The sequence below is a fragment of the Trachemys scripta genome, chromosome 1 (assembly GCF_013100865.1).
Source record: "Trachemys scripta elegans isolate TJP31775 chromosome 1, CAS_Tse_1.0, whole genome shotgun sequence".
Lineage (NCBI taxonomy): Eukaryota > Metazoa > Chordata > Testudines > Emydidae > Trachemys > Trachemys scripta.
In genome coordinates this window covers 33,651,260-33,674,076 of record NC_048298.1, presented here as the reverse complement: position 1 = coordinate 33,674,076, position 22,817 = coordinate 33,651,260, and the positions used below count along the sequence as shown (strand labels likewise).

The following is a 22,817-nucleotide window of genomic DNA, read 5'->3' as shown; positions in this document are numbered from 1 at the left end:
AAAGTTCATGGCAATGGCAGACAAAAAAAATATGGAAAAGGTATTTGAACTCCTAGAATTGTATGGAGACAAGGTACCTATTGGAACCTGACTAAAGGTGTTCTTTGAGAGAAAGCAGAGCCCGGTGAAACTGTCCCGGCATATGCATATGACCTCCAGGAGAGAATGAATAAAGTGGAGTGGCGAGACCCTCAATGAGGTCTGGATCCAGATAGGGTTCTGAAAGAGCAGTTAGTGCTGGGGCTCTGGGCTGATTCCCTCTGATGTGAAATGAAAAGGATGTTTAAGGAAAAGCCTGGTAAAAAGTTCCATGAACTCATGCAGGCTGCCATTATGTGGTCAGAAGAAGAGGAAGTTCCTGTGGAAGAGACAGCCAAGTCTAACACCTGTACACGAAATGGGATCCTAGGAAATGCAACTGCTGGGGAAAAGGTCCTGTCCCAAACAGTTAACATTGGAAAGTTTAAGTGCAGCTGCCCAAAAAATGGCGGTCCAACAGGAGGAGATGCTGAAAGTGATGACCGAGCTGATGAAAGAAAAAATCCCCATTAGTATGCCAAAGTATCCAAGGGTACCAGGAACTCGAAGATCCCCACTGAAGGATGATCTAGAAAGGTATATTTGTTACACTTCTGAAAGGCTAGGGCATACTAGCTGAGAATGTCCATTGAAAAGGAGAACAGAGTCCCAGGCACTCAAAACCAAAGGGACACCAGAAGTGAGCGGTCCATCTATAGTTGAAGGCCAAGCAGTGGCAGAAGGATTCTTAGGCCTGTTCTTGGTGGAAAATCACCCTGCATAGAGTGTTGAAAGGAATGTGAGCTGTGCCAGCCAGGGCCGGCCCACAACATTTTGGCACCTGAGGTGGGGAGCTCAAATGATGCCCACATGCTCCCTCGCTTGGGCCAAAACACTGAAAGGTCTCAATTGTGCCTTATTCCTGTTCTACACCTCTCATGGTACTGCTCTGCTACCTATCCCAAAAAAGGAGAACTAACAACTTAAAATGTCTTGTTCAAAAATTTTAAGTAAGACTTAACTTTCAAACACCTGAACAGCAAATATAACTTTTCTTGTCTGCATAGTAAACACTGGCATTTTTATCTGTTTGAATAATCAAAGTGGTGCTATCCATGCCTTCTTGGTTGCAAAGATTTGAACTGCTTCCTGCTGAAGGTCCACAGTCTGGGCCAGCTCATGCTCTAGTGAGATAGTTGCAAGGTCGACCAGACTCTCCTGTGTCATTGTGGAGCGTAGATGTGTTTTTATTAACGTCAGCTTGGAGAAGCTGCGTTCTCCACTGGCAACTGTTACAGGAAGTGTTAGAAGTATGCACAGAGCAACAAAAGCATTTGGAAAGAGGATGGTCATCTTATTTGTGCACATATATTCCAGAACAGCATTTGGAGTTGATCCTGCTGAAATGTACCTTGAAAAGGCTTTCAGTTCTTCACCTAAATCACTTGCATGAATATTGCGCATGTCATCATGTGTCAACACTGTCTCTAGTGCCCTGCATTGCTGGTGTAGGTCTTCTTCAGATATAGTGAGGAGTTTTGGAATATCATACAACATCCCAAATATACTGCTGTCTTCCTTGAGCTGCATGAAAGGTTCTTCATCTGACTGTATTGCACAATCTAGCACCTGGTTAAAGAATTCAACTTTGAATTGTTGTTTGGGGTCTCTTATGGGATTATCCCGTGCCTTGTAATCAAAATGTCTTCTTCGGTGACTCTTATATTCTTGAATGGGTGGGAAAATAGATTCAGTGTGAAGTTCCTCTGCCAACTTCTGTGCATTCTTCAGAACATTTTGAAATCCCACATCTGACCGGTAAGACTGTAGGAATGACTTTGCTTTGTCCAGTTGTTCCATTGCTCCAGCTATATCAAGGTTAACACCTTGGACTCTCTTGCTTACAACATTATTTCAAACAGTATGTCATGCTACAACACTAAGCCACACAGAAATTTGAAGTTATGTGTTTCTGGTGATTTCATTTCCCTCTGCCACTGTTCTCCCATGAACAGTTCCTGTCATAGCATTATCCTCCATAATGGCAACTATGGCATCATCTATCTGCCCAATTTGGTGTTTCACAGGCTTTATCGCCTCCACTCGACTTTACCATCATGTGGCACTCAGTGGTTTCAATGTCAGAGAGGATGTTCCCAGATGTTGCTTCAAAATTTGCCATCGATGAGTTGATGAACAGAAAAATACATAGATGCTTTGAATTACATTAAAAAATTCAGCAGCCTCACTAGAAGCTGATGCTGCATCACTGACCACCAAGTTCAATGAATGAGAACTGCATGGGACAAAAACAGCTCGAGGGTTTAACTCTTGGATCCGTGTCTGCACTCCTCTGTTCTTTCCTCTCATGTTGGGACCATTATCGTAGTCCTGACCTCTCATGTCAGCTATCACAATTCCTGTATCTTCTGGCTTTTTAAGAAGCACATTTGTCATACCATCTCCTGTAGTATAATCAATGTCAATACATTTTAGAAAATGCTCTCTGACAGTCACCATTGCAGGGACATTTTCACTAGGTTCTCTTGTTGTTACAAAACGCACCATTAAATCATTTGTTCCGTATGGCTGATGTCAGGTGTTCAGTCCAGAATAACAGAGTAATATCTTGCTGACTTCAAATCTGCCACAATCTTCTGTTTGACTTTTATTGCCAGTAACTGTATGATTTCATTTTTAATTGTTTTTCCAAGATAGTGTGTACATTTCTTGGGTGGTGACTCTTCTTAGATGTTCCTGGAGTACAGCATCAAACTCAGCCATCAGCTCCACAATTTTAAGGAAGTTTCCATTGTTTGGCACATACAGCTGATCTGAAGTGCCATGCAGTGCTAGGTTTTAGATAGCAATCATTCTCACAATGGCAATGAGCCTTTTCAGAACATAAATTCACTGTTTTGTCCCCAGACTCAAAATAACTTCATGCTGTTCTTCCCTTCCTGTCAGTTTATAATCTCCAACAGACCTGCCTGGTTTAAACACCTTATAGTCACAGATTTTAAAGTATAATAATTGTGAATATTCATAATTACTCATCATGGTACTACATACATTTTACAAAGACATTAACCTCTACTATGTCATTAGCTTTCATAAGACCTTACTGGATATACCTTTAAACTACATTGCTTATCATTTGAGGTTCAGATCCTGGGTCTTTATAACTCAGATAAAGTTTCTCTCTTCTGCTGGGATGTAGCTGCCATGCTGTCTTCTACCCCACTTGTTAGTGTGATAGCTTTGTTTACTTTATATGTAAATTGTCCTTCATTGCCTCTGCCTGACAAACAGGCTTGAAAGACAAACAAATATACATTCCTTTTTCTAGGACAGACTGTGCTTATTCATTGCTTGCCAAATACAGTTTAAGAACATAATTCTAGCACCTATCCATGACTTTTCGTACATATGCCGTACGTACATCACACAAGAATATTAATGATCAGTGAATTATTAGGTTTCAGAGTTGTAGCCACGTTAGTCTGTATCAGCAAAAAGAACGAGGAGTCCTTGTGGCACCTTAGAGACTAACACATTTAGTGGGTTTTAGCCCACGAAAGCTTATGCCCAAATAAATGTGTTAGTCTCTAAGGTGCCACAAGTACTCCTCGTTCTTTTAGTGAATTATTAGTTTTCCAATGAAATTGTTTTGACACTTTTTAGATACATAGAGCCTATCTTTAAACATTAGGTACTGAAGATAAAACCTTAAGCATTTCAGATAAAAAAGGACTGTGGGACAGTGAAGGGTCACCTAATCCTAGAATAGATAAGAGCTCTGCAGAATTTCTTGTGAGACACCATTCTGCAAAATGAATACAGGTAACATCAACATAATACTGAACCTTCCTTTGTGAAACTTCTATTGACTCAGTTAAAAAAAATAAACACTTATGTTTCTCTGTAAGACTGAATGTCACTAAGATACCAGCAGTCCTGCGAGCTTGCCTAAAGGCCAGCTAATGACAAATTCTGTATGACAGCATGGTGACAACATTAACTCTTTTAAAAATTATGGAAGAAAAATATCTAGTATTGTTCTAAATAATGAAAGGTACCGTTTTCAAAATATGTAATGCCTTTAAGTATGCTTTGATTCAAAAAAAGAAGAATTTCCAATTTTTACTAATGATTTTAATACTTTAGCATCCAATCTTTTTAAAGGGACAAATCTTCATTTGGTGTAAATTGACATAGGTCCATTTTCAACAGTTAAACAAACAACCCTTCCCTTTTCGTTTAGGGTCTGATCCAACTTCCATTAAATACAGAGATTTTTGACTTCCACTGACTTCAATAGGAGATGGATTGAGGCCCCAGTCAAGTTTCATTTTCATAGTGTTTCTGAGGTCATTCTGTTCATTCTTCATTTGTTGGTCTTTATAACTTACACAGTCTTTCGGGAAAAGAAAGTGAGATCTTGCTTGAAATTTCTAATCTGCTTAAAAATAAAATTATTTGAAAACACTAAAAATAACCTTTCAAGAGTAAGTATTACATTATCAAACTGAGGCACACCCTTTTTTCAATTCCAAGATACATGCTAACTGAATCTAAATAACTAGACAAGAAATGTTGAATATTTTTTCCTCAAGAGTTACACCAGCTGAAATGCCTCTGTCTTGAAGGCATCTTTCACCTTGGTATCCAAGTGCTGAAGTACAAATTATTAATGTTTTGTAAAGAATCATCAATATTCCTTGTTAACTCAGCCTTTCTGTGACAACCCATTACAGATTATGAGGAAGAATATTCCTCTGATGCTATACATGTGCAAGACATGAGGAAATTCCAGTTCATTATTTTTATTTATATCAGTCCATTATATCAAAATTAGACATTTTTAATGGCTTTTTAAAATGTAATTGCCTAGGTATGCAGTGTATTAATGGTTTTATTAGTAACAAATGCACACATTATCCATTTATACATCTCTCCTAGGTATGACTAGAAGGTGGAATCTGAGATTGGTAATAAAATATTAATAGATTTACATTATTGAAATGTGTATACTGAATTTCTAAATGGCAGAACAAAACTGTGCACTCTGATTATGAGGACAGGAAATCTTTGCCTTAGACATCAATAAATATAGGTAAATGATAAACACCTTTGAATTCTATAAAAGCAGAATATTTAACAACTAACTTTTACATTTACAGTCCAGCTTTCTTTGGTTTCCTTACCCTCTTATTCAACAAATATAGTTTTTCTCCATGTTTAGTTAGCATTCATAATATATTTATTCACATTCATAGTTAGTACACAATATGGTACTGTACAATGCAATGCCATGATTCTAAAAAACAAATTGTGTTTGTGGGAAATTAATCAACCTCATCCTATGTGAGTAATGGGAAACACTGATTTGTTGATAGAAAATGTATAGTTTCCTGTGATTATTTTATTAATTAATTTTTCTTTTAAAAATGACCATTTTTTTGTTTTATTTTATCAGAATGTTTGGAGCTTTGCAGCCAAAATATATAGTTATGAAAATGAATAGCTACAAGAAAGGCAGCATTATCTCAGCACTGAAGTATAAGCCTCTCCCATCTCCTTGACTTTAGTGATTTAAATCCAAAATGAACTCACCCTTGAAATGTCTTAGATTCCATTTTCTTTCAGAAATGAGAACAGTCATGGTGCTCTGAATACTGAAAGAGAAAAGGCATAATTCTGTGCTAAAACTCTTCTGGATAGTATTGGACATAAATCCCTCTCTCAAAACACTGCAAATGTATTCAGAGCAGTCTTAAAGTTTCTGGTGCCTCTAATGATTCTTGCACAAAGGATGCTCCTCAGTGGGACCATAGCTCTCCAACCCCTTCTCCTTTGTAGCCAATTTGCTGAAGGGTCAGAATCTAAGTTGATTTAGATGTCTTGCTCAGTTGTTAGAAGAATGCCTGCATATAGAGGAATGTTTTGTAACATACAAGGAAGGCGATAAGACTCTGGCTCAGCCTAAAATCTGATGACAATTGGTTCTACCTTTGTGAGCCCTACATGGAGAAAGTATGAGCCCCTGTCCCATAGCTAGAAGTGCTCCTGAGCAGAGATATGAACTTCACTAGAAGCGGATCACTTTCAAGTAAGAGCTAGACTAGATGCGATAAATCGACCCCCCGTTCGATCGATCGCTGCCCGTCGATCCTGTTGGTAATGTAGACAAGCCCTAAGAGTCTCACAATACTACTTTTTAAAAAGTGACTTTGGAGAAAATTATTACTATTTATTATTTGTATTACACTAGCAACTAAAGGCCCCAACCAAGACAAAGATGCATAGTGTTTGCACAGGGCCAACACAGTAGGTACAGTCCCAGCCCTGAAGAGCTCATGTTCCAATAGAAAAGACAAGGGTGGGAAGGGAAACAAAGGCATAGGGAGGTCAAATGACCTACTCAAGATCGCACAGCAGATCAGTTTCAGAGCCAGTAATAGAACCCCTCAGAATATGAAACAATGGAAGATAAAATTGATTGCCAGGATTTTAGGCTTTTCTTGTTTAGCAGTAGTCTAATGTAAATGGCAAAAGGATTTAATTTAAACATAATCTTAATCACCACTAATGTATTTACTGGTAGTCAGAACCAATGAGACTATTAATTAATAAGTGCTATCCTATATGAATAGATAGCAGAATTGACCCCATTTTATGATGAAACTTGTTTTCTTGTTGTTGTTTTTTAAGCCATCTTGTCTCAGAATCATCCAGCTCTCTCACCTGGGTGTTAATTGTTGTCACCATATCTGTTTGAAGGTGTAGGTGGTTCTGAGGCTCAGCAGTCCTGTGTACTCTGAGCAGTGTGACATGAATCACATTAACAATTGACTTCATTGATGACATTTGATACGGCTGTCAATAGGCCTGTCTAACTGCTCTATTAACAAAGTGCGGGGGAAAGAGATTTTTGGAAAAATAGAAAATGTGTTGATATTTTACACATACAATAGTTCATCCATCTGGAAGCTTATTACTGACTAATATTCCTATAATCACATTACATTGGTATAGATGAGCAACAGAGAATCTGGTCCAAAGTCTTCAGTTCTAGAAAAGGGGAGAATTCTTTGGGTTTGACTCTGCAATCCCTTACACTGGTCAGTCATTGCTTTTACTTCATTGGAATTATTTCTCATTTATCCTGGTAGAAGAGAGAGGAGCATCAGAACCTGTAACTTGGCTGAGCCTTCTAAGGTAGCAGAGTAATTTATAATGCACCTTAGTGAGCAGCAGATGGTTGAACAAGCTTTTTCTTGTCTAAGTGATCAATAATGAGCTGGAAGGACCCTTTGGGAAGTGGAGAAAAGTACACCTATTGAGCAATGCCAGGCTATTTTTGTTGATGTGATTCAGGCCATTGGAGTCACCCGGATAGTAGCTGGGTTGTCAGGGGTTTTGATAGTCTAAAACTTGTTGGGAGAAAATGACCCACACATTGCTAATTCACTTGCATTCACTTGCTAATTGAACAAAATCCTTTTGTTAGCGAAAGCTGTGGATGGTTCAGCTGATAAGTGAATTGGTTTTAAATGAAATATTTTAAAAATCTCCTCATCATTTACTGTATACACTTAGCAAAGCCTTAAGATGGCCATGGATGTAGTACAGCTTACAGATCCACTGCAATGTGCCTCAGGTGGCACATGACCAGGATTCATCACCGAATTTGGTCTGCTGGTTGGATCATTAGTTTCCCCGGCCCGGGTATTGACGGAAAACACAACATGAATGTTGATCCATTCCCCCCAAATTACATTGATGAGATTTATCAGACAGCAAATATTGTTAGGCAAAATAGATTTTTTCTGTAATAGAGACAATTGTGTTTAATTATTCCTTTAATTCTCATCACTGCAACTTTGTATAATACAAAGTAGCTCAATGTTAGGAAAACAGAGAAAAAAAAGATATTGGGTGCTTTTTAAAATTCGTAGCCTGAGAAACTCCTTATCAGCTATGCTTTAAGAACAATGGATCTTTCTGCAGGGATGTGGAGATACCATATCTAAATAATCTACCTTTGCCTTGATCTCTGTTTGACATCACAATGGGCTACTACAATACAAATAATGAATTATAAATATTATACACTGAAACAGGATGTATGCTTGAAAACCATGATTTTCAGGTGTACCTGAATGTCTTTGTCTTGTTTGTGCTAAAATAGGGAGGTTAATTCTTTAGAAATATCACCTCTGTAAGGCTGTACAATTGTTTTCAGGTGTGAGAACAACAACAACAAAAACACAACAGTAACCTATTGGGAAGTAAGTGGATTTCATAATAAAAATAAAATTAACTCTACCATTCAGAAGGCAGGAACACCGAAAGATGGAAATTTTATTCATTGTTGGCATATTCAACCTAGCTCTACATCCAACCAAGTGCATTCTACAGTAAATAGGGGGAAATTGCTACAAACAAGACTGTTTGGAAATCCATTTAGTCTAGCTACAACAAAGGCTATATAATGGGACCAGAAATACTAACTGAGGCTAAACATTAAAGGGTTCAGATTGTTAAGATCAAAAACAGGGGAAGATGAGTAATTATATACTAGGAGGCACACAGACAGAAAAAATGTGCTTTCAAAAATATTGATCATTCCTCTGGTATTTCTCACGTCTAATTCTGGCTCTACAGTCACATAGCCTATGTACTCTCTTTTGATTTTTGTCATGTTTTCTACTGCTGTTTGCTTTCTCTGTCGTGCTTAACCTCAGTGTAGATGCTTTTGGTGAAGGCAAGCAAGATGAATAATGAGAAGTTCAGACTTCATTCATCCTAGTTAATTTATGTCCTTCTTAATTAACATGCTAATCTAGGGGTTAAAGTAGGGAGAAGTATAGAGGGGGATTTACGTCAGTTGAGGTTATATGCAAATAGAAAGCAGCTTAAGCAGGGGAAAATATTCTAGCATTCTATGAAAGATTAGCTAGATATCATATACATCCAGTGTTGGGACTTATTATAGAATCATAGAATCGTAGGACTGGAAGGGATGTCAAGTGGTCTTCTAGTCCAGTCCCCTGCACTCAAGGCAGGACTAAGTATTATCTAGACCAGGGATTCTCAAACTTCATTGCACCGTGATCCCTTCTGACAACAAAAGTTACTATAGGATTCCAGGAGGGGGACTGAAGCCCGAGCCCGCCCAAGGCCTGCCACCCTGAGGGGTTGGGGGGGGAGCGCAAAGCCAAAGCCCCACTTCCCCAGGCTTGGGGGCCACAGCCGAAGGCCAAGAGCTTCAGCCACAGGCAGGGGGCCTGTAAACTGAGCCCTGCTGCCCAGGCTGAAGCCCTCAGGCTTGGGCTCCTGCCCTGGGCCCCAGCAAGTCTAAACCAGCCCTGGCAACCCCATTAAAATGGGATCACAACCCACTTTGGAATCCTGATGCACAGTTTGAGAACTGCTGATCTAGACCATCCCTGACAGGTGTTTGTCTAACATGCTCTTAAAAATCTTCAATTAAGGAGCTTCCACAACCTCCTGGGGCAATTTATTCCAGTGCTTAACCAGCCTGACAATTAGGAAGTTTTTCCTTATGTCCAATTTAAACTGCCGTTGCTGCAATTTAAGCCCATTGCTTCTTGTCCTATCCTCAGAGGTTAAAGAGAACATTTTTTCTCCCTCTAACTTGTAACAATCTTCCATGTACTTGAAAACTTATCATGTCCCCCTTCAGTATTCTCTTCTCCAGACTAAACAACCCCAATTTTTTCAATCTTCCCTCATTGGTCATATTTTCTAGACTTTTAATCATTTTTGTTGCTCTTCTCTGGACTTTCCTAATTTGTCCACATCTTTCCTGAAGTGTGGTGCCCAGTTAAGGCCTAATCAGCGTGGAGTAGAGCAGAATTACTTCTTCCATCTTGCTAACACACTCCTGCTAATACATCCAAGAATGATTGCTTTTTTGCAACAGTGTTACACCATACCAGAGACTGGGAATGATGAAGTGGTCTAAAGAAAAGCTGATAATCAGAAATCCGAACCATTCTGTTGTTGCAAAATAATCAAAGCACTTATCAGTGTGATCCTGTAGTTTTAAATGACAAAAAAATGTACAAAGGTAATGTAGCCAGCTCTGTTTCAGCCACCTCTAGGTTATGACTTGCCAATTCCATTCATAAACAGGGGTTTCAACTGGGAACAAAGAATAGACCAATGAACCAAAAATACCTTCTCAAGGTCAAACACTAGTTTTTGTTTGTTTGTTTGTTTCAGATTCACACTTTAAAATGTAAAGCATAATGTAACATTTGAAAATTAATTTATCATTATGTTTTCTATGCATTGTTTGTGTGTGTGAGAGAGAGATAAGCCCATAACTGTGCAACATTATTTCTCTTCTGAATTTGTACTGGCTGCAAACTGCTGTTTGTGCTATGAAAAGGTGCCCTGATAAAGAAGATACTACTGTACATCTCAGTGGATTACTTTGCATGAATATATTGAGACAGATATGAATATGCATAACACATTATAATTAAATTTCAAGGAAACAGGATTTCATTTGAAAGTCTACATAAACTGAAATTCTAGGTCAAATATTATTTTAAACATTGTAAACATTCTTAGATTGCTTTAAGTTTAATTACAAATGTAGCCTGAAACAATGTAATTAACACAATTACTTTGTATGCTTTGCATATCTTGACCCTAAGTAATAATGGAAAGTTATCACTAGAATTTAACAGTACTAATTACTATTAATTAGTTTACACTGTATAGCTTAAGGAAAAAACAACAATCCCCAAAGACAAGGAAATCCCACATCAGAACAGTCCTCTAGGAAGGTTCAGATATAAACTTCAGTGCTTTTGGCGTTTATAAATTATTTGGTTCATTATAACAAAGACAGTTTGACATTTACAAACAATGCAAGGTCTCTGCCTATATATACTAAGAACATGAGATAGTTGTTTCTACACTTGTTAGCACATTCATTTACTTTAAATATTGCAGATTCTGACCCTACAATACAATACAGTGAATTCACTGTATAGGCACAGTGTTCTTCAGCAAAGCACCAAAAGTACAAGTTTGGAGTCTATCTGCCTGTTGTCATCTTGAGTCATACAAAAGCCACATCCATTTCTGGCATGATGCATCACATCTAAGGAATTTGACAAAATGTGTTGCACGCAAACACTAGCTAAAAGGTTAAATTCAGCAAGGTACATCTGTGGGGCTAGACAAGAATACAAGACCGAAAATGCCTCTTAGGCACACTTGTACAAGATGTAAACAAAATATATGTTTCACTCCAAATGAACTAAGCATTCATATATAATTGCTTTCTGCATTTACTTTCCTGCCATTGCTAATCATCAATCCTTATCCTGCACATGCCCCTCCTCCCCACCCATCCAACTGGAAAACAACCCCTGGAGGAGGTAAGGGAAGATCAAGCTTGGCTGCTCTGGGGCCTTCCTGCTGCCCAGAATACACAAGGATACTGTGGGCTGGGAGGAGACCTGGGGATGAGGTGAGATTTCTCTGCCTCTCCCTGCTCCCATTGTCCAGGCTGGGGCGTGGGGGAGGAGAGGGATCCTTTTCTCTCATGCATCCACCCCCACTTCTTGCATATGAATCCCTCCATGCATTGTGCGCTGTGGCTGCTGCGCTTCCTCTCCCCCCACCCCTGCCCTTACCTACATGTCCCACAATGGAGGCATTGTTTAAACTGTGTCTCCAAGATGCTGTGGGTCTGACCCATCACAGATTTTGGAATCAGAAAGGATTTTTTCCCTCAGGTCAAGACTGAGGCAGTGTCTGATGCGGCTTGCTTTGTGCCAGCCTGGTAGTATCCTGGAGGTCAGGTTTTAGGTTCAGAAGGAGTAAGGACAGCATTTAAAAGTTGTAAATTTATAAATAGAATTCATAACTCTGTCACCCCTTGCAGTGGGTGTCTGGTATAGATGACTGTCTCAAAGGGGCCAGCTCCCAGAGTTAAATATGGACCAGAGACTGGGAGATAACTGATGGATCCTATTAGCCTGGAGGAAGAAGGGGAAACCTTAAGTCTTCGCACACTTAGGTACCCTCATTTCCCACCACTACTCCACCTTGCAGGAGGAAGTGAAATGGGCTGAATTGGGGTGGGGTGGGGTGGTGAAGGGGAGTTAGGCTAAAGGAGGACAACTTTGAATACTGGTTATTTGTTATGGAGGCCATTTTGCACCACGCTGGCCCCAAATAAATGCCTGGTATTTGCATGGTTAGCCATACCCCATACCCAGACATTACAGTTCATTAATTTAGGGCATGATCTTCTGCTTTAAAATATAGCCCTCAGTCTGTGTTTCATTCTCCAGCATGTTCTGATCAACTCTTATTAGTAGGTGTAGTGCTTATTATTAAAACTAGGCAGAGAAACTTTGATGGAGCCATATTTCATCAGCATATGCAGTTCTGTCAAAATCAAAATGCTTTACAAATTTGGGTCTTAATTTTGAAAAACATGAAAGCAGGAAAAAAAATTCTAAAAGTGTGGAAGTGACATTTCCACACTTTCCAAAAGAAATGTTTCCATTTTTGATTTTCAAATTACTTTCCATTTTGATTTTTGATAGTTTGTGTTATGTTATATATTATAAATAAGTACAAAATAAAGTCTTTTTTTGATTTTGTAGAAGAAAAATGTGTTCATGACACAAACTGATTTTTTTTCCTTCAGGAAAAACTTCTAAATGTGGGGGTTTTGCTGTGATTTAGGGGAAAAAGCCAAATTTCATAATCCTTCACAAAACAAAGCTCTACTTACTACCCTGGGTAGTCCCATTGAAGAAGTATTAACCCAGAGGGCTGCTCTAACTCAGTGGTTTTCAAACTGTGGGTCACGACCCAGTATTGGGCCGCGGAATGTAAGGCCCTGGATTGCAGCGGCTCTGGTCAGCACCGCCAACCAGGCCATTAAAAGTCCCATCAGCGGTGCTGTCCGGATAAGACAGGCTAGTTCCTACCTATTCTCACACCCTGCTGCACCTTGGAAGTGGCCAGCAGCAGGTCCGCCTTCTAGGCAGGGGGGCCACAGGGCTTGGCACGCTGCCCCCGCCCCGAGCACCAGCTCCACACTTCCATTGGCTGTGGGGGCGGTGCCTATGGGTGAGAACCATGCGGAGCTGCTTGCATGTCTCCACCTAGGCGCTGGACCCGCTGCTGGCTGCTCCCGGGGTGCAGCATGGTCCACAGTGCCAGGACAGGCAGGAAGCCTGCCTTAGCACCCCCACTGCGCCGCTGACTGGGAGCCACCTGAGGTAAGCCTGTGCCCCAATCCCCTGCCTCAACCCTGAGCCCCCCCAACCCAGAACCCTTTCCTGCACCCCAAACCAATCATCTTCAGCCCCACCCAGAGCCTGCACCCCCAGTCCAGAGTCCTGACCCCTTCCCGCACCCCAACTCCCTGCTCCAGCCCAGAGCCCCCTCCTACCCCCCAGAACCCCTCATTCCCAGTCCCACCCTGCAGCCCTCACTCCCACCCCAACCCTCTCCCCAGCCCTGAGCCACTCCCACACCCCAAAACCCTCATCCCCAGTTCCGTTGGGTTGTGGGCATCAACAATTTTCTTCAGCTGGGTCACCAGAAAAAAAGTTTGAAAACCACTGCTCTAACTTATGCCAAGCTGCAACAGTCACAGCTAACCAAACCCACAACCAGGAAATGACATAGTACGTGGGCATCCTGACCATACCCCCTCTCCACTGGCCACAGTCCATAAAAGTGAAATGAAGATGGTTTGTGGCATAGAGTTACATTATCTCTTGGTTATTGAAGATCACCATTACACTGGGGTAATATCCATGGGCTGTTAAAGTTTCCGATTGACTTCAATGATCTTTGGATCAAGTCCTAACCAGTTTCATGGTCAGATGATAATAATGTAGTATAAAGCAGCCACACTGCACCAGGTAATCTGGACTAATGTGTTTCAGAAAACCATTATCGTTACTTTATTATATAACATGCTTTAGTCAGTTTGCCAAATAGGCTAATCATTTTACATATTAAATGTACATTGATTACAATACTTTAGTAAATATAATGAATTAGATAATATTTGACAAAATATATTCTGCTTTCCTCATCCAGAATATATATGTGCTCCATATTACATTTGCAAAATACCACCCTCTTGATTACTCCATAACAAAATTCATTCTGTTTACATACATATTTATGTAGGGACTGTTTAACACATTTATAAGATTATCAATAATTTATTTTGTCAAGTTATACATTTTTCAGTTTTCTATTAAAAACAGCTGATGCATCTTTCCTATTTGGATTTATTCTCTGCAATCCTTAAACAGATGGAAATATTTTATGTAACACTGAAATATATTTCAATTGTATAAATCATACTGAATGCAATATAACCCATTAAATATTACGTTTTGCCACTACATATATCTTTTTCTATAAATGTTTTATATGGTCTGAGATTTTGAATAAAACTTGAGGCTACAGTCTTAAAAAACAAGCCACTCTTAAGCAACCTTAACAATGGGAAAATACCCATAACATAAAAAAAAAAAAAAAAAAAACCAACAACACTGATGGTGATAAAAACCCAGAACCTCAGAAAGCTGGGAGTTCAGGTTCAAAAAGCATCTTAAAATGTGTGACGATTATTTGAACCTCAGTCCGCATCAAAACCTCTAACAGTCCACATTCTCCCAACCTATGATACTGTCTTCTTAGGGATTGGCCATTTAACCCTTTCTATCATCTCCAGTGGCAAAAAATGTTCATGTAATCTGCCTAAGAACTTCAAACCCATTTTGAAAATTTTGGCCATATATCAATTTAAGGAATGGGAGACCAAAATCTGAAGTCAGCCCTATACATCCTAAAGAACACAGACTTTTTGAACTGTGTGCTTTAAATTTTCCTTGTAATTTAAAGTTGCACTTACTAAATCAATGTGGCCAAGCCATCACTGAAGTTCAGAACCTTGATTTTTATGTATAGTGATGATGAGAGATCTAGCTTAAATTTCTTTATAGTCATTCTGGCTAAGGTTCTTAGAATACACATATTTTTTTAGATCCGTGTAATGATGACACAGATTAGTGTTACAGACAATCTGTTACCTTGTGATGGACCAAGAAATTGCAAACCACTGTAATGAATAACTATAGCTATCTAGAGTTATCACTTCTGCAAAGTAGATACCACTAATTTGTATATATAACTGCAATTTGTTATGATGTTTTGGAAACTGAACACTTGGAAAATATCATGATGGATTATCAACTACTATGATTTAGCAACATATAGACAATTGGCCCAGAATGCCTGGCTGTAATGATATAATTGTGCAAATGATTGTGAGAAGTTTATTTAAAATGTTTAATATACAATGAGGGAGACAAAATGGGAGAAATAATATCTTTTATTGGACAAACTTCTGTTGATGGAAGAGACAAGCTTTCAAGATTCACAGGGCTTTTGTTCAGGTCCCTCTGTGAAGCTCAAAGCTCTGTGAAACTCGAACACTTGTCTCTTTCCACCACCAGAAGTTGGTCCAATAAAAGATATTACCTTTCCCATCTTATTTCTCCCATATCCTGGGATAAACACAACTAAAACAACACTTTAATATACAATGTCAGAATGTTCTGACAACTTGTTTATTTTTTTCTTAATATAGTGCCATTTTAAAATAGTGTTTCTGCATTCGGTTAATATATTCAGTACTAAAATTTTTTCTTTAATATATTATTTATTTAATATATGCACCTATATTAGAAAAATCTCTCTTTTTTATTTTAAAACATTAAGCTACCTAAAGAGGCTTACTGGAACTTCATGGAACTTCATGTATTATAAAGCAATACCTCGCAGGCCGTGACAGCTTTCCATAACAACAACAAAGCAATATTCTTAAATGAACAACCTTAAAATTTTTGTCTCCAATTGTTTGTGCATCACAAAAAATATATATTATAAGCAAAATTTGGGTGGTTTACTGATATTGTGAGGAAAATAATATTCATATCAGCTGGGTACAGAGCCCACAATATGAAACCCTATGTTTTCACTTTCAAATTACGTTATTGTAATGTAAAAATACAATATTTTACAAATGTTTCCCTTTAAAGTATTTTTGATAAAACTAATAACATGGTTTGTGAATAACTAAACATACATTTGCATTTTTTTCAGGGAAAAAACCTTCAGATCATGAATTTTGCTAGCCAATTTTGATTAATGTTATTTATTATCATTAATTTTTTGTAGTTGAAAATATCACATTTGACTCTTGGATTTGGTTCACAGGAAATGGGGGTATAAAGCACATCTGATGAAAAACATTCAACATTTAATTAATTAAAGACTCCTTAGAAAAAGTCACTCTGCACATATTTATTTTCAAGCACGATGGAAAAGAAAGCTAGAAGAATATAAGACTGTTAAAGGGAAATATTTAAAATGAAGCTTTTATAGAATAAAGTGGAGAAACAGGACTATCTATTTACATGACATTTTCAGGTTTATCCTAAGGAAGGATCAGAGGAACTGTGATCCAGGATTTAGGTGCCTAAGTACCTTTGAGGATCTGGGCCTTACTTTCTCTGTGCCTCAGTGTCCTATCTGTAAATAAATGGGGATAATAGCACTTCCCTATCTCATAAGTGTATTGTGAGGCTACATTACATTAGCTCAGATGCTATGGCAATGGAGGCCATATAAGTACCTTAGCTAGATGGTGCAAACTGCAGTGAATCGGTTAGTGTATATGAATACCACTGTCTTCTGCTAGATAGACTCCTTTGCTGCTTACATTTACCTGTTCATTAGGCTTGAGCGGGAGAGACTTGTGCTTTTGGTGGAGGATGTTCTCTGTTCTGTCACCATGAAATGTTTAAGTGGCCATGACATGCAGCATACTGATCGCAATCAGGTTCCTGCATCACCATGGATTGTGACTATCTAATAATATTTCTGCTTCATGTGGCAACCAGACCTTTCATATCGAAAGAGGAGAACAGTGACTAACACTGAGAAAACAGCATTTAAAGACAACCAGCTCTAGGACTGTGATTGTCAGGTAATATGGTGAAACGACATGAGTGAAGTAATATCTTTTATTGGACCAACTACTGCTGGTGAAAGAGACAAGCTTTCGAGCTACATAGAGCTCTTGTTCAGGTTGAAACAGTCATAATCCCATTCCCTGTAGGGTTTTTTTTGTGATAAAATGATGCCCCATTAGTTATTATTTATATTTAAGCATGATTACAAATGAAAAGGAACTAGACTGGAAAAACACAAAGAAAAATCAAATTGCTTCTCAAACAAAACTACTGATACTTCTGGAAATGTTAGCCCCTTATGATCACAACATTCAGTATAAATCTCACATCACATTGCTTTCATCCTCTTTGCAAGATTCCTGTCACTTTTATCAACAAAATAATTACAGCACATATGTGATAGAATTACTATTAACAATTATATAATGTAGTCTGAGGCAGCCCATTTTTGATAATCACTTATCTGAGTTGTTTTCCCCTTCTGTTTTCATGTCACCATTTGGGCTGAAATGGCTCTTTCTGAATTCTAGCCCAGGCACTCTTCATTTGCCTATCTTTCATTTTTATGAAAGTTTCCTAAAAATCCATTTTTGTCTCTTCTTAATACCAAACCTGACCAGTTAAGTTTGTTCCCTCACCCTTCTGCCAAATTTGGTTAAAATGTGTTTGTGATGTTTGGATAACTCAGCACTGGTTTTGGTAACAAATCTAACTTGATAAGCACAGTAAATACCACAGTGAACAAGACCAGAATGGCAGCAACAAATGGCCTGCACAATACATTTTGAGTGACCCTGTTCAATCACCACTCTGGTGCCTCCTGCTGGCCATCTTGGGAATTAGCTCAGCGTGTTAGTGCACCTTCTTCGGGTGGTGCCTCACGGCCATTACTTCTGCTCTAGGACCCATGTCTCTCCAAGGACCACGGTGTCCTCTTCAGCAACACAGTCCTCTGGCCATGCCACATACTGTTCTCCTTACTTCCGGGAGACATGCAGTCCACTGTTTAGCCACTTCCCTTAGTAGCTACTGCAGCAAATTGTCTGGTCACTTCCTCGTGGCCCCAGCATCTTCTTTGCCCTTGCCTCCGGCCCTCAGCCTGCAAATCCCAGCAGCCAGCCAGGAGCTGTCTCCCATTCCCCTGGTTCCTGCTAGCAGCACTGCTCTGCCCAGGATGCTGGCAGTGCTCTCAGCCCTCCATTGTCACAGTCCTTCCTCCCTGGGCTCCCAGCAGCTCTCTTTTTATATGAACCTTCTTGGCCCTGATTGGCTGCTCCCTTCAGCCCTTCTCTGATTGGATGCCTTCGGTGCAGCCTCCCTAGGGCTGCTTTTAACCCCTTTTCAGCCAGTGAGGAGTAGCCACCCCATTACAGGCCCTAATTATGAGCATTCCAAGTACAGGGGGGGCATCCAGCTGAGTCTTCTGCTTCATTTACTTCTAAAAGGAAAACATATGTGCATGTTTTGCCTGATTCTGCTCTACACAAATACAGCCCTGTTGACAGTTACTGGAGCTGCATCATGGAAGTATGGTCTTGTCAGTCAGGCACATGACTTAAATTCAGACCTGGGTTGACTTTCCAGCCCTGGACATGTCATTATGGGCCTAATCCTGCACCATTGAGTTAATGGAAGCTTTGCCATTGACCTCAATTGGGGGCAGGATCTAGTATTCAGGGTCTTACTTCGATGGGCTGTGGATCAACCCATATCTAAAGGTAGGGTTTACAATCCTTATCTGAACTCCCTTGTCAGCTAGGCATGGCAACTCAGTTCAGCTAATGTTCAACCTAGTCCTAGGAATATGTGCTACGGATTCTCTTAGACCTGTTTTTTTTAATCCATCAGCTTCATTTATTTATTAAAAAAAATACTGATCTAGCCCTTTCTGATCCAGCAATGGTGTGTTTCAACAGAATAGTTCCACTACCCTGCAACAGGTGAAATAATAAAAGTCCAGTAATCAATGTCTTTTTATACTATTCCCTGACATGAAGAATTAAATGGATTGTAAATTATATGACACATACATTTAACAGCTGGAAATATTTTCTTCCTGTTACATTTTTTAAAATAAAAGATTAGCATGACCAAAATATCACAAAGTGTTTTATTCTTCTAAAGTGGAACATAGTTTTGAAGCCCTTCTGCTTTTCTCTCTTAACTATTTGCTGCTGCCTTCTACTTGTAGTTTCCCCGCCCCCCTCAAAAAAAGATGTATCCTACATTGTTATCAATTATACTGACTTGATTGCCATTCTTGGAATTTATGGGGTTCATCTTGATTTTTGCAAAGTACTATTTTCTTGAAAGAATTGCCAAGAACATATAAGAGATAGCACAGAAATCTGTGATTTCCAGTTTGAGACAATTTACATTTTACTCAGGTTCTACATTTTTGTAATAAGGTAAGAGTAAAAAAATCCAATCTGAACATATAAAGGCAGAAAGAACTTTCAAACCATGCTCACCACTCTCCCAAAAATCTAATTTTAGCCTATGTAAGCTTCACACGTTCTTAAGGTTGATCATTTCAATAACCTTACAAATGAAACCACACAGAATTCACCATGTGATACCATAATACAAAATATCTTCTGTTAAATTTTCAAAGGTGAAGGCAATATTTTCATACACAAATTGCTCAGGACTATACTACATCCCCAATATTATCATTTGCATGCAAACAATGAATAATTGTACATAGAAGTGAAAATGTAAGTGCAATAAACTGATTGGCATGTGCACATAACTAATTTGTGAGCAAAGGTATTGCACTCAGCTATAAAAAAAATGTCTCCTAACTGTGACTTTGTGCTAGATGTATACATGCATCTTGGATAGGGTATCTGAAACATTAAAGTAGTAGTCTTTTTCATAAAATGCATGCACTGTTGCTAAAGACTGAATAAAAATGTAGGTTAAAACTGACTTGAATTTTAACCAAGTTTAATCAGACATCAAGTAACGCTTAGCAAGAAGATTCTTTTTGACACATACATGATGAATAGCAATGTAAACAGCAGACAATGACACTTACATCTTAGCACCTCCAAATATTACTGCAGCAGATGATGCAATTTTGATTGAATTTTGTTGATAGAGAAGAAAGACTTGTTCTTGTAGTGGACTTGGAGTAGGTATTAGTAAAGAATACTATCTGTGGTCAGTTTAGGAAGTAGTTATTATATCAGTATTCTTAATAGATACACAGCCAAATATGTTAATAGAAAGAATGACTGTATGTTACTGCCTGCAGTTCTTTTGTATATAAAAATGTTTTATTCTTTGTATATAATGATGCCTCCACTTTTGTTGTCAGAGCTCCTGGCTGAGAAACTAAAATATTTTCCCAGCTTTAAACATGAACCTGCTCTCATTAAAATTCCTCTTCCTATCAAATTAACAAAATGATTTTTTTGCTTTATTTACATTAAAATCAACAGCTGTTAGCAAGTTAATTCCATGTATTATATAAGATACAATGACAATAGAATTAGGATTTTTTTCAAAACTGTAATTGTAACATTGACCTTATTAAAATTCCACTTCCTCCATAATTAAAAAAAGACAAAAACTAATTACTTGTAGTAATTGGGCCAGAAATGACATTTTCAGTTCATTAATATTCAACAAATTGTTTTTGAAGCTATTCTTGAATGGTTAGTAGTCAATCTTTAGCATTTCTGTTCATTTCTTATTTAAAAGTCATCTGGAATAATAGTTTGCATTTTAATAAGACGTCTTTATGAACTGACTTTATAAATAAAGTTTTTAATTGCTAATTAATTTGTGAAAATATCTCTCTCCTGTAATATTTGTACCACATTAAATGAAAGGTGAATGTAGTAAAACAACTAGTGATTCATGCTGTGGCACCCTAAATAAGCATAGAGGATGCAATATTGCCTAGTTATGAGTTTTCATTACTCTTTTTAGAAATGTCAAAAACAGGTTTAATATGTCACAGTATCATGCACTTGAATTCTGAAGTCACCACAATTTATTTAATATCACAAAGTGGAGGCAAATCAAAATAATGAAGTGTGAAGTATTTTATTAAACAGCAGAAAGTTGTTGAGATCATGTTAAAGGAGTAGACTGTTTATATTATTGGAGGAACTCCTACTTTAAATGTTATATATATAGATATTAGAAGTAATACAGATTGAGCTAAGCATCCATATACTTAAATCATGCCTTGCAAAACAACCTGAAGTGTTAGTTATCTTCCTCATCTTCCCCCTCACCATCATCACCATCACCAATGGTTATCATCCTGGCATCTCACAAGGGCTACATCTCTCCCTCCCAAAGTGCACAGGCTGGGATTCAATTTTTATAATGTGTTATGCTGATGCCACTATACTTAATATATATTCGGTAGGGAGTCAGCCCCTTTTCCTTTTTTATAATTCCTTCCCTTACTTATATTGGAATGCCCTTACTTATATTGGGGTGCCCTTATCCTATATTCTCCTTTTACCGTAAAGTTATTAGCATATATGCAAATTAGTTACCATGGCATTCTTATGATCAAACATCAGCTGATTTCCCTAACTAAATATATCTTAAACTGGTATAAACTAGCATCTTATGATTATCTATCAGAAATTTTTAACTTTTCTGATTATTACAAAACAACAAAGCCTTGCGCCATCTTGTGACATAAGGTCATTGTTAGTTTACTTACTCATGCTAACTTATTGAACAACTACTCCTACTCAGGCTATAAGGCATTATGCTTATGCTAAATGCTTAAGATATCATTATACATCTAGGCTTATAGGTCTCTTGCATTTCTGCTATCAGTTCCTTCCCCCTTAATCCTTTACTTACCATATAACTGTTATTACTGCATAGCGATATACTCATTGCATGAGCTACACAATAAAATTAGTGATGGATTTGGCTAATATGATGCTTTGGGGGAACGAGGAAGGAGGTTTTTTGCCAATGGCTACAGCTGTGGGATTAATTATGATAAGAAGAGTCACACCTTCATGGGTACCCTAAATAGTGGAGACCTTATCAGAGGTAGGGGGCAAGTCCAAACTGGAACTAACATCTAATCTAACCAACATCTAATCTAAACAAACACCCTAACATCTAATCTTTAAAGAACTGCATGTTGGCAAGGTTAAAGAACGTAGTGGTACCCACTATGTACAAAGACAGAGGAAAGGAGATCTGACAATAGTAAAACTAAGGGATGGATGATTATAAATAAGAACATAAGAACATAAGAAAGGCCATACCGGGTCAGACCAAAGGTCCATCTAGCCCAGTATCCTGTCTACCAACAGTGGCCAATGCCAGGTGCCCCAGAGGGAGTGAACCTAACAGGCAATGATCAAGTGATCTCTCTCATGCCATCCATCTCCACCCTCTGACAGACAGAGGCTAGGGACACCATTCCTTACCCATCCTGGCTAATAGCCACTAATGGACTTAACCACCATGAATTTATCCAGGTCTCTTTTAAACTCTGTTATAGTCCTAGCCTTCACTATCTCCTCAGGTAAGGAGTTCCACAAGTTGACTGTGCGCTGCGTGAAGAAGAACTTCCTTTTATTTGTTTTAAACCAGCTGCCTATTAATTTCATTTGATGACCCCTAGTTCTTGTATTATGGGAATAAGTAAATAACTTTTCCTTATCCACTTTCTCCACATCACTCATGATTTTATATACCTCTATCATATCCCCCCTTAGTCTCCTCTTTTCC

General features: G+C 38.4%; 1 long non-coding RNA gene across 1 annotated transcript in view; it reads right to left on the bottom strand.

Moving 5' to 3' along the window:
- Window positions 1-4,194: 4,194 nt before the first annotated feature.
- LOC117867667 overlaps window positions 4,195-22,817 on the bottom strand; it is a 57,212-nt gene continuing 38,589 nt past the window's right edge. The window contains exons 2-3 of the long non-coding RNA XR_004643467.1: window positions 5,635-5,696; window positions 4,195-4,477 (exon numbers count right to left, since the gene is read on the bottom strand). This is a non-coding gene — a long non-coding RNA (uncharacterized LOC117867667). The remainder of the gene's footprint in view (window positions 4,478-5,634; window positions 5,697-22,817) is intronic.